At 39.2% G+C, this 13,618-nt stretch overlaps 1 protein-coding gene across 18 annotated transcripts in view; it reads left to right on the top strand.

Annotated features, from left to right (window-relative positions):
• The window catches only part of PLEKHA5 (pleckstrin homology domain containing A5), a 162,038-nt gene that overhangs the window by 75,744 nt on the left and 72,676 nt on the right, over positions 1-13,618 (top strand). The gene's annotated exons all lie outside the window — the stretch shown is intronic.

Below are 13,618 nucleotides of genomic sequence, written 5' to 3'. Positions count from 1 at the left end.
TGTGTCTAACTTCCAAGATTTTTATTTAGACATGCTTGTCTGCTAAATCACGCCTTGGAGATTGAATGTAGCAGGAATTTGAGCTTTTTTAAATTAGCTTGCAATGCTGAATGGGAAGAACTTTCCAAATAGACACTTGTAAGGTACCTGATTTTAACACACAGCTCATATGGCAGTGTTACTGAATGCCAGGTTTCAGATGTAATTTGAGGGATTTTAGATGCTTGTTCAGGGCACAAAATGGAAAACCAGGTACATTTCCAGTCAGTGTATGTATCTGTGTGGATATCACCTGCAAAGCTGGATGTCATATATTGAGCTGCAAAATCTGTCAGCATAAAAATTATTTCAGAAAAAAACACCAACCAACCCACAAAACTGTATCTGGCTGTAGCTTAGGATTTAAATAACTGAAAAATACTTCAGTTTCCACTTCATGGTAGCTGTTTTCTCGTCATAGGAGAAATATAAAATACTTGTCTTCTTTTCTCCTCCCTGGCAGTTAAAAGTCTCATTGTAAAACTGCTGCAGTCCTGTGGCATTTGGAAATCTTGTCAGATTCCAATTTTGAAAAGGTTTATATTTTTTATAGCCAGAAAATTACAGCACACATATCTACACAGAGGTACTTAGCAAGGGAAGCCCAGGGTTTTGCTGTGTCACTTTGGTTTTGGTTTCTTTTGGTGTTCTTTTAAGGATGACAAGTCTTGATGGATGAATACAGGCAAAAGTGTCTTATTCATCTGTTTGAAGATTCTGGGGAATAGTGCAACTCATCTCAGCAAAAGTTAGGTATTGATTTTCATCAGGAAATAATTCCAGACTGAATTTGGATGGTCTGAATCAGAGCTGTGGGTGGCTACGTGGATGTAATGCATCAGCTTTCAGAGACCTGTGTTTAGAGTAATTTCATTAATGCATCAGCTGGCAATTTTTGTGATGCAGCATTGATAAATTGTAGATGCAGAATTGATGTAATATTTATGATTTACGTGGTTTGGAAGATGACTGTTAGCATTGAAGTTCCTTTGTAGCTCTGACTCTTCATGTAGGTGGTTTGGCTCCCAACCCAGAACTAAAAGCAATGAGCTGTGTGCTTTTTAAATTCTGTTGTCATGAATAGAAGAACTATTTTCTGTGTCATTATAGTTTCCAAATAAATTCTAATGTTGAATTTAGATAAATTTTAATGTTTCATTTAAGTGAGACGTTTATCTTACGTACTTGGGGCCTTTTTTTAATTCTTAAAGCTTGATAAGTTAAATTTTATTGCGAGTTTTATCACTAGTTTGTTTTGTTGGGGTTTTTTTAGTGTGGCTTGAGCTTAGCCAAAATAGGTTTTTATAGGCAGTTATATCAAACTGTCTTCAAAGTTGTTTAAAGTGTGCTGTGCTTTTTGATATGCATAAACCCTATTGAATGTACTATTAGATGGAAATGCATACAGAGGCTATGCACAAAAATGAGGTGCTGGTAACATTTTAGGTTTGGAATTGTATAGATTGAATGGCAGAAATAACTATTTTGCTGTTCTGTTGACAGGAATTTAGGATTGTGCATAAACTTCTGATTCCCTGCTTTTCTTTAGCAAAAAAACCCATGCAGCTATACTTCTAAGTTAGTCAGTTAAGCACATAATAATGTGCTTAAATTCTTTCCAGAAAAGAAAAGGGAGTGGAATGGGAGGCCTTTCTTAAGTATAGGCCTAGAAATGCTTACTGCATGTGTTAGCTTGATCATGGTTGCTAATATGAAACTTTTTGTGTTTGCTGGTTAACGGAATGGAGCCATAGTTAGAGTAGTGATGGCTGGAATTTTCCAATTACTTTTTCCAACCTACAGGAGTTACATTCTAGCTCATGAGTTCCCCGTTTTCTTTCCAGATTAGGTTGGTTGTTTTTGTTTTTTTTTTTAAAGGAGAAAAGGATACAGTTTAAATATAAGCAGACTTTTTAAACCTTAAGGTATATCTTCATTTAAATGTGTGGCTACCTAATGTAAGCTAGAAGAGGAATATATTGATGTATTTAAAGCTATATGTCACTGAACTATGTGACTGAAAGAAACTTCTGGCTTTGCTTCTAAACTGAGCCAGGTGTATCAGTCTGCCTGTTTTACTGGGAAAAGGGGGTTACATGTGGTTCTTCTGGTATTGAAACTCCTATTTTATCTAAATAATACGATCCCTGCTGGAACTCCAGCTGTGAACATTCAGTGTGATCTGCAGTTTCACTTATCTAGCCATAGAAACAAATATTTTGCAGTAAACAAGTGAAAGCTGTCACGCAGACAGTAATTTTCAGAAGCTTTAAGTGGGGGGTTTATTTTGGGAGGTGGAGAGATGAAAGGACAAATTTCTGATTTCAAATTTCTGAGCAGTGAAGTAGAGCGATGATCACGGAACAAATTCTTTACCTCAAAATACCTTCTGCCTAATGAGGAGAAATATGAACAACATTCATGGCAAGGCACTATTGCTTGTTCACACTTGCTTTTGGGGAAGCTGATGAATTTATTGCTTGAACTTCACTTTTTTTTTCATTTGCCTCATACATTGATTTGTTATCATTTTCTAGAATGTTCTTTTTTGCAAAACACTGAAGATGCTTATTTTGTGGAGACCATGTTTGCTTTTATAACATACGTACTATGAAACCAAGCTTTTAGCTTGGCATTAAATCATTAAAAACTTTAGTTATGGGGCAGTGCCAGTCATTTCAGGGTTGGAACTCTCCAAGTAAAAGTGAAAATAAATTTTATCTGGAGTTGTTTGACCAATATGTATTTTGGCTTGTGCATTTTCTGTTCCTTTAAAATGCGTAAAGTAGGCTGAATTGTTTGGTTTGGATGGTTTTTGCCTTAATTATCTCCAGGAAAAGGGCATGAGGAGGGAGGAGACCATGGCAAGTGTTTTTTGCTGACTGGTCATTGGCAGAGCATCCTCAGAGTGCCTGCCTGAGGCCAGGCATGGATCAGGAGCGTGTTGAGTGTTAGCACACCATATAGTCAACAGGCATGGGGAAACTTCCCAGCCCAAGGCAACAGTGCAGTCAAACTCCCTAAATTTGTTCTCCATGGAGGAGTTATTCAAGTGACGGTTTGTTTTCAACATGCAAAACTTACTTTACTCCCCATTCTTCACGTGGAATGAGAAGTTGCTGGTGAACTGATGTCTTTTTTTTCTTTTTCCCCCCAGCCTTCCGTTGTTGAAATTCATTGCTTTATGAGATTCAAATGGCATAGGAGGAGAATAATATTCACAAATAGCTTCAAAGGCTGTGTCTTCAAGTGACTTTTCTTGTGATGTCCACCATTAAAGAGTGACATTGTTGTCCGTACAGCTGTAGCCAATAGCCTGTTCTAGAGATTTCACCTTCATCAGAGCAGGATGCACAAAAACAGGCTGATATGGAGATAGAGATGATCTGTGATTCCTGTTCCATGAGCTACATGGTGCCTGGAGCTTCAGTGAGCACCAGCAATCTGGGTTTAAAGCAAGCAAACAAGTAAATATTGGTGTTTTCAGACAGGAATGACCGGGGGTGTTGGTTTTTTTTCCTCTTTGTGCCAGTTCTGAAGTACTGTGCTACTCCAAACCTCCTGGCCATAAACACATCTCAAAACTTGCCACGCTTTGGATCTAGGAAGGGAGTACACCCGCATAAAGGCTGGATACCCAGAAAGAATGCAAGGAAATTTGGCATGCCAGAAGAAAACCATTGAGAAACAATTTAATGTTAGAAGGTACATAGCAAATAGAACTGTATTGAGTAGCTGGAGATCTGTAAAAATTCTGCATAGCATAGTTACTTTATAGATCTGGAATATCTCTATAAAGTTGCTGATTTTGCAAAGAGTCTATAAGGTGAGAGATACTGTAAAAACATATTTCTTTACAAATCCTCTGTTTTATAGCCTTGAAATGTAGCCTAAAATCTGCTTTCCTGATACAATGCGTAATCCAGAAAGAAAAAAAGGAGGGAAGGAGTTTTCACTTCTGGGTTTCATATGAACATTCCCTGCCTTGCAAATCTCTTCCTTATGTTCATGTTTTCTACTGCTAAGAGGAGAATTGAGTAATACTCCATATGGTAAACAGCAGTCAATTTGACTTCTTTGGATACGATTTTACTAGTCCTTTAAAAGTGTTTCCAAAGCCAGATTCAACATAAGAAAAACTTAAACAAGTTCCTAAAGAAGTCGATAAAAAATTACATTCCCACCCAGTACAGAGGGTGGTTTTCTTTGGAATTTTCATTGCCATTTTAAAATCACATGAAATGACTGACGTTGAGTGTGATGTCTGTCATCCCAATGGTTTTCTGTCACTGACCCCATGCTCTGACACAAATGAAACAAACATTTTTGCTTTGCATAAGGTGTTTGTCAATGAACTGAGTCTTCTTCACCAGGATATTTTTCATTACCATAAAGATGCAGTCTTAGAAATCTGTGGTGCAGATGAGCTGCTCTCACATTAAAATCATCACTTTTGCCTGCTTGAGGCTGAAGATGTTCTTAACACAATAGTGAGCTGTTGCCAGAAAAGCCAGTTCCATGTCACTGTACTGTACCCTGAGCTTGAAAAATCACCTGAGAAAGAAAAACAGCTCCCAGATTCTGGCTCTCACTGAGGTATGAATTTAATGGAAGAAAATGCTGGCAAGGTCATTGGAGGCATCGTGTCTGTTCAAGAGGTCTTGTCTTGTAGTTTTCCCTACTGCTGCAGTTTAACCTTGGAAGGAACAACCTGGTGTGCCATTTGCTGAAGCAGTGTGTGTTGCTGGGTCAGCAAAAGTCTTTAATAAATATTAATTGTTATTTCCATTGTACTGTGAGATAAGGATACAGTTGTGAGAGTCAGGATGTAAAACTAGGGGACTGCTGAATTGTAATGTCTTTTTGCTGGGCATGTTTCCTGCGGAGCTGTCAAATGTGCTGACAGTTCACTTTGTAAATAAACTGTAGTTGTTCCTTTGCATTTATGAAGTAAAAGGATAATGCAGATCAATCTGTGTAGGTGTTGAAATCGAAGATGTGAAAATACAAGGGGAGGCAGCCAAGAAATACTTTTGTCAAATGGAAGTATCTAAACTTCTAGAGCCAACGGTTTGGTTGTATGAGATCAACAGGCATCAAAGTGATTGACAGTCTGCATATAAGCAGTGGGTGGCAGACGTAAACTCTTGATCAGATGGGGTTCTAAAATTTCATCTGGTAGATTGAATAATGATATATCCTGCTACCTAAATGCTGTTGTTCTTGTGGTACTTATTTTAGCCAAGTCACCTTTTGAAACGGGTTTTTTTAGTGTGGTATACTAACAGTAACACTTTAAATAATTCATTTGTGTTTACCCATTGTACAGATTCTTTTTTTCTTCATTTAAAAAGGCCAAATTACTTTAATTAGAGAGAAAGTGTTACTCATCTGCTCTGCTTCCTTACCTGATAGTGAGTATTGGTGTTGCTGCCTCTTCAACCGTCTGTCTTAATTGTGGTTTTCATCTATTTTATAAGAAACTTGGCATTGAGATTGGAAAAAGCAAAACATTCGTTAAGGAAATAGGATTTAATCTTTTAATGTATTCAGGTTGACCTGCTTTTTTTGCTATTTGTTGGGTAAACTGGTTCTAAAAATCAATGAATTTTCTCATAATAACTTTAATTGTGGATATTTTTTATATGGGAGCATCCTTTGAACTGCTTTTCCTAATTTTTTTTTTTTTCTAAGTTGGCATTTTTGTGATAACTTTGGGAGAAGATGTTTGAGTGATGTGAAAGAATTCTGCACAGCTGGGAATCTTAAGTCTTAGCAACATTTGATTAACAATGCTATAATGTAACTAACTTTTTTTCTGTGTATTCTGAACTAACAGAAAGAGGATCCTGCCAGTTCTGATAATGCATATAATAACAGATCAAGAGAAAGCAAACTAAAATTGTATTTGAAAGAGAGTTTGTTATTTGGGTTGGGGTTTTTTGCATTTTTTGGTATGAATCTGACTTCTGCCTAACCTTGGACATTTTCTTCTCGAGCATCTAGACTGTAGAATTGTAAAATCACAGAATGGTTTGGGTTGGAAGGTGCTTAAAGATCATCTAATTCCAGCCCCCTGCCATGGGCAGGGACACCTTCCATTAGACCAGGTTCCTCAAAGTCTCATCTGATCTGGCCTTGAATGGGGCAGCCACAGCTTCTCTGGGCAACTCTGCCAGGGCCTCACCACCCTCACAGGGAAGAATTTCTTCCTAATATCCAATCTAAACCTACTCTCTCTTGGTATGAGGCCATTCCCCCTTGTCTCGTCACTCCAGGCCCTTGGAAATAGTCTCTCTCCCTCTCCCTTGTAGGTTCCCTTCAGGCACTGGAAGGCCACAGTTGGGTCACCCAATGCCTTCTCTTTTCCAGGCTGAACAATCCCAATTCTCCCAGCCTTTCCTCATAGGAGAGGTGCTCCATCCCTCTGATCGACTTGGTGGCAGAGCAGAGTAGAGGGGCAGAATCACCTCCCTCAACCTGCTGCTTTGGATGCAGCATGGGATACTATTGGATAAATGCTCCCACTGATCCATTTTGGGCCTGGTGACAGAGGGAGGGCACCAGTCTCCAGTTTCGGATGTAATTTGGCTCTGCCTGTTTCTGTGTCATAAAACTGGGGGTTTCCATTGCTCTTTGATCAGACTCATCAAAGCAAGGAGTTGATGCTGTAGATTAATAGCATTACGCAGCGTGGAATTCAGTGCTGCAAAGGGCTGGTTTTGCTAATTGCTGACAGGTATTAGCACCAACAATTAGTGCAGACAGTCACTGAACTCTGACAGCCACAGCAGCAGTGAGCCATCGCTGTAGATCAGAAGGTGGCTCCATCTGGGCTGACATTCTCTGCCTGATAAGGACTTGTGTCGATGTTTAAGATGAAGTTGTGAGAGCACCACGTCAAAGTGTGCTGCTCTTTGGTATTCTTCTGTGGACAGTGTAATGATGCTTTTCCTGAAAAGCAGTATTTGCTGAAGCGTTGAGGCCTGCCTACTTGTTATAAATACTTGAAGTTAACAAGGTGAATAATAGGCAGTGATGGATTTAAAATTAAATAAAAGAGGGGAAATGTGGCCTCTTTGCAGTTAGATCAGTTCTCGAGGTTTCCCCACAAGCCTGATTGGCGTTCTCACCTCTAAATTAAAATACATTATATCTGCACCAGGATCTTTAGTCTGAAATAGGAGCAAATGAACATTAGGTATGGATGTTTCAAGAAATGGTGTAGGGTCTCTTTTAAAGGATGTGAGAGTTCAGAGAAAATCCTGAGATAATTTCTGATCTACTTGTGATGTCAAACAAATCCCACACCAAGTTTATTTGCTGCTGATGTTTTAATCTTCTAGAGACTTGTAGAACAACTTACTGCTATTCTTCTAAGGCAATAATATTACAATTTTTCTGAAATGATCAGCTCCTGAGGCTGCACCCAAATCAGCTGAAAGAAAGGAGAGCTGAGTGAGGCTCAGCTGCGCCCTCGGACCTTGGAGATGACAAGTGACATGTTCAGTGTTCCAGTTCAGTGCCACACTTTATACCCCGTGCGTCTCTGTGCTCGAACTTTACGTCACAGGCAATGAATATTTTTAATAGAGTTTGTACTCTTTTGTCTGAGATGAATGCAGGCCCACACATGGTGTAAGCTTCAGTTAATTATCCTCTGGGGTCTGCTGCACATATTTGCATATGCTCTGTCAGTGGACCACCAAGATTATTCAATTAAATCCTCACAATGGCTTTAAGAAGGCCAGTGATTAAAGCTTTAGTCATGACTGTTCATTTATAAAATAATTATTTTTTATAAATTTCTGTCTCGGTGCTTATTTCTTGAAAAATAGGATCTGTTGGGAGAGACAGCTTGAAATACGGGCTGTGTCTGAATGCGTACCACAGTTACAACTGATATACAAGGGGGTGCACCAACATTTCAGCTGCTTTCTTCTGTCAGATTGCTAAAAGAAAGATTTCTAATCATTTCCCAGATGACAATGACTTACCAGAAGTTTGCCAGACCATTTTTCTTGCTCAGCAGACTTAGGAAGGGTCTAGTTATGACCCAATATATTCTGATGTAAGTGCTTGATAAGCATGGTTTTCTTTTAAAACTTCTACTGAGTTGCTAATAGAAATATGTTATTATTTAATAAATATGGCTGTTTACCAGAGGTGTGACTGTGTGGTGACGATGCCCATTCCCACATATTTGAACTGATCAAGAAATGAAAGTTGTGGAGCTGTCTGGAGACAGTGTAATGTTGTTACATTTCTGTATAACCTTGTCTAAGATGTTTAAGGGATTTGATGTGATTTACACAATCTTAAGAAAACACCAAACGCAAAAATAACCCAAAGCAACCCACCATTCACACAAAAAAAACCAAAAAGCAAAGAAACATGAATAATGATAAGTAATAGTAGATGAGTTAAGAGAAAGATAGAAATGTCACCAAAGGTAGAAAACTTAAGATAAATAAGGTATTTAACTACTTCTGTTAATGAATATTGGTCTTCTTGATCCCAATGTGCTTAGCGAGATTTGTAGAGCAACACTGTGGTTTTACCAAATGCCTGTTGAAATTCTGCTGCTTTATTTGAGGTAGTAATTCACTGAAATTATACATATTTTTCGGTTTTTATATATCCATTGGATTTGTACCTCAATAAATTCAGGAGCTTTACTTTTTTGCAGTTCTAGAGGAGGAGTTTGTTGAACAAATGCACAACTGTTTCCAAATGAAAGGTTACCTTGGTTTTTCCTGTGTCCTCTGATTGCCAAATCCACTGAGCTCCCTTTTGAACCTTGAGTGGAGAAGGGGCTGGGTTGAGTGACAGGACAGTCGAGGTTGTCAGTGCTGGAGAGGAGTAGAAGAGTGACAGTGGTGCAGGTTCCTCAAGCCCAGTGGAAATGGAGACATGGCAGAGCAGCGTTTCACAGGGTACACTAACTGGAGGCATCTTGAGTTCCTGGTACCAAGCGAGCTTGCAGAGAAGTCCGACCCAAATCAGACCTCAGCTGGGAGTACTTTTGACAGCAAGACTGGCCTTTTTGCATAGGCCTCACATTAACATATTTTAATATGCATATATACGCATCTATAGGTATTAAACGGCTTAAATTGTCTCCATTCACTTTTCTTATAAGTATCTTTAGCTTTTTTTTTTTTCAAAATATAATTATTGAAAAATGAGTTAAAATTGCTAAGAGGAATTGCTATTAAAGTAGCTTTCTCTGGTAAAATATCTCTAAATTTCATACAGTGAAATGGAGGCATGAGTCAGAATTGCCTTTTGAATTTCTACTTCTCTTTCTAATGCTTGCTCAAGAGCACATTTCACTTAGGCTTCTAATAAATAAGGAAGGCCAAGGCTTGCATAACTGAGCTTGGTGGTATGTGGTAGAGATAATTTTCTATCTAGTGAGCTTTGAAAACAGTAACAGTTGGTATGTAGCTATAAAATCATTTTCTAAAAGTTTTTACTGAATTTGATGCTTGTAGTTGTTGAGGGGGTGACTAAGACAACTGAATTATATCTAACTTACTTGGTGTGATGAATTTCTGCTGGTAGTGTTGTACAGTTGTGCTCATGCAATCAATGTTCATTTGTCCCTTGTAAATTCAAGTCAGGTTTATTTCTTGTTCTGAAAATCTCTAATATTGTATGAGTAAGAAAATACTAATTAGTGGTTTCTAATTTACTCATATTAATGAAATGCCCCAGTTTATTAGTGTGCTAATCTAAGTGGTCTAATCCAGCAGCAAAGACAGCTTTTTCTTTGTATTGGAACAGCTTTTCTTTGTTCTTTTTGGGGGGGGGGGGGGTGAGTTTTTTTGTGGTTTGTTTTTTTTTGTTTGGGTTTGTTTGGTTTTTTTGGTGGTTTTTTTTTTTTGGTTGGTTGGTTTTGTTTTTTGTTTGTTTGGGTTTTTTGGGAGGTTTTTTGTTTTAATTGAATGTGGCTTTTTGTTTCCCACTCTACAAGTTAGTTTTAACTATTTCTACCCTCTCTACCTCTTCAGGAGAGGCTGCAGTGTCCCTCTTGCATCAGGGAAGTGAGCTTTTGGAAAACATTAGCTGATCAGACATCTGCTGTCAGTCTTCACAGAATGCCAGACTGGGTCACGTTGGAAGGCACCGCAGTGGCTCATCTGGTCCTACCTCCCTGCTCAGGCAAGGTCATCCCAGAGCACATGGCACAGGATTGTGTCCAGATGGTTCTGGAATATCTCCAGTGAGGGAGATGGCCTCTCTGGACAATCTGTTCAGTGCTGGGTCACTGCACAGGGAAGAAGTTCTGCCTCATGTTTAGGTGGAACTTCCTGGGCATCAGTTCCTGCCTGTTCCTCTTGTCCCAGCATTATTGGGCCCCACGGTCCATGCTCTGAGCCCTCCCTGCAGACAGGCACAGACAGGGATGACGTCCCCTCTCAGCTGTCTCTTCTCAGGGCTGAACAGCCCCAGCTCCCTCAGCCTTTCCTCCTAAGAGGGATGCTCCAGTCCCCTCACCATCTCCGTAGCCCTCTGTGGATCCACTCCAGGAGCTCCATGTCTCTTTTGTCCCAAGGAGCCCAGAACTGGACACAGCACTCCAGGCATGGCCTCACCAGGGCTGAGCAGAGGAGGGTGGCACCTCTCTATGACCTCTCAAAGATGATAATGAGTGGCCTGTCATCCACAACAGACAAGTAGTAGCCAAACTGGAGAATCCAGTGGTGCTTCTGGTCCACAAACCACCTGCATAGCCATGCTGCTCCAAATTGTGTTTCTCTTCAGAAAACACATTGTGGGGTTTCAGAATTGTTATGTTACTCTAGTTCTTGTAAGTTCTACAGGTAGTTAACCATTGAAGGATCCTTGGATTTCAAGTGTGAGGCTTAGAGACGGTTCTGCCTTCTAACACGTACCTCACTATTCTCCTAAACTTACCTCAGATAGCAAACTGTGTTAGTCATTTTTAGCACAGATTAATACTTACAGAATTGAAAATTTTCTTCATCTGCAGTGCTATTATCAAGGTACTGATAGATCCTGTGCCCAGGGCTTAAAATGTAGTGAAATGTTACATAAATTGATGACACGTGGCAGGTACATCTCACAAATTACGACAATGGCTTTGTGGCCCTTACTGAGTCTCAGTATTTTACAAATTCCCAGATATGTTACCTGCAGAATGAAAGATACCTCCTACAAAGTTCTGGGAAGCCTGAAAACAGTAACTTTTTCTGACAATGGAGTGTTTGATTAGGAAGAAGAGTCTTTTATTAAAACCTTCTCAATCTCTAACAGAGTACATGCTATTTTGGCAACTATTTCATCCCAGCATTTTGAAAGAGTTTTTTTAATATTTGTTCTTGCTTACATAAATTTAGTTTTACGTTGGAAATGTGTCATGAGAGCATGTTAATCATATCTGCTCAAGTGAGAAAAAGCTGTTTTCGTATGAAGATTTTCACTGGAATATGAATGTGGGTTTAGAAGGTCCCATTGAGAAGAAGGTTTATAATTTTGGGGCAGCAGTGCTTAATCTTTTGGAAAATAAAAATCAGTAATAAATGAAAAGCTGGAGTACAGTCAGTTGTGTAGAAATGTCCAGATGCTTTTCACTACGGCAGCAGCAGGGATACCAAAGCTGCTATAACTGTAACTGGGAAGGGCTCAAGAGGAAAAGTCTACAGAACTGGCAGGTTGCCTGAAAAAATAAACTTGGAGTAGCCCAGGAAAATGGTGGCAGCAGTAACTACAGTTGAGGTGCTACATTGTCTGCCAAGAAAATGAGTGGAATTTTGTCTGCACCTTCCCAAGCGTGTGCACACACCAAGGGTTATTCTGCGCTTTGTTCTTAGCAGCGTGTGGGATGCGTTACAGGTCTGTCAACACTTTGGGACTGGCTGTCTCTTTACCCCCTCCCCCCCCTTTTGCTGGGACTCCCTGATGTTGTTACCATACTCAGATGTTTCCCTGTGGAGTCATGCAGCCCCATTTCCAAACTTGTTGTTTAAAAATCATAATTGAAAAAAGGCTCATAATTCTAGGGTATGGTAGCACTGGCAAAAAAGTGCTTGCATTTGCTGTTTACTGTAAAATGAGACATTACAGATTTAGTAAAATAGAAGTGTCAGTATAGCCACAGACCACATCCTTGCTACAGTTGTGTAGGGACTACATTTACTTAAATTTTTTCCGAGTTCAGACAACTCTTTGTTAGGTTACTGTAAGCTACTGCATCTATTTCCATTAGAAATTAGAGATTCTTATGCTAGAAAGCAAGCACACAAGGTAGAAATGGCTGATTTGATTCACCCCCCCACCCCCCTCCCAGGTAAAGAATGAAGGGCTTCACAGAAGCCAAACAAAACTGGCCTAGGCTTGTCTTACATTTGTTTCCACCTCACCTTTAAATATCAGTGCAAAAATTCAGCATTAATGCAGAGAGAATGAATTTATTGCTCTGGTAATCTTGGTCTCCTTACCTTATTTGCCATCTTTTAAAGTATTTTGTCATGACAAATGCATAAAACTGCTTCCCAGAAGAAATATCTCTGAGTGTATTTGTGATATATAGTATACTTGTGTGTATCCATAATAGAGGTTAGATTGTCAGTCTGTAAATCTTAGATAAGACATAGAGTAAGTGCTAGGAAGCAGATATTTGGTGTAGTATTCTTCTGAAATGTGTTCTTCAGTGTTCATTTGTCAAAAGGAACAGTGTTTCTAAATTAAAGATGTGGAGGCCTCTTCAAAGTTGTGTCCTGGTTTGTGATTTTGTTTGTATTCAACCTTTGCTTTGATGGCCACATTGAGAATAAGCAAATGAGAAGGCCTTAGCACTGAGGAGCACATAAATAAAGGCTACAAAGAAAGGGCATGAGAGAAGCTTTGAAGTGGCATCTAGTTTTAATTTTAGTGGGAGGAAACCAGATGCATCTTTGGGAGTTCTGGCCCAGCTCTTTTTTTTTTTTTTTCCCCTTTATTTTTTTAAGAGGACTGGGAGCTCAACCAAATCATTCAATGGAGAGACCCCAAACCAACTGTTTCCACTCTGGTACTTTGATCTTTGTTGCCACTTTTGAGTGAACTGCTCTGTTCCAGAGCAAAAATTGTCTAACCCTTCATTTCAACTGTGTGCATCATCCTGGACAACTGGATTACATATCTCTCTTTTCTCCGTTCCAACTGCAGTTATCTGAGTTAATTTCCTATCCAATATACTGACAAAGATGATAGCAATTTCAAAATAGCAAAACTGATCAGAATTTCGATTTGGCTGGCTTCTGTAACATGTGCTAGAACAAAACATTGGTACACAGCATTTTGGGTCAGCAGTCCTGTAAACGCAAGATAGCGTGAAAACAAAGAAACCTGCTTGTGTAGGACTTCTTTTGGCAAGCTCTGCACCTGGAATGATGTGCTCAGTTGCTGCTTGCAAATAGAATAATATCTCTGAATGATATATTTGAGTGCTTTTCTTTTTTCAGTAGTCCTTGGATCACATTAAGCCAACAATAAGATTGCTGTTGACTGTACATTTAGTGAGTAGATTAAAACTACACAACAAGGTTTTTCTGAGTATGTCTAGAAAACA

This window comes from Corvus cornix, chromosome 1A, assembly GCF_000738735.6.
Source record: "Corvus cornix cornix isolate S_Up_H32 chromosome 1A, ASM73873v5, whole genome shotgun sequence".
NCBI classification, from domain to species: domain Eukaryota; kingdom Metazoa; phylum Chordata; class Aves; order Passeriformes; family Corvidae; genus Corvus; species Corvus cornix.
The sequence above is the reverse complement of the archived record's forward strand: the minus strand, read 5'-3'. Positions and strand labels throughout refer to the sequence as shown.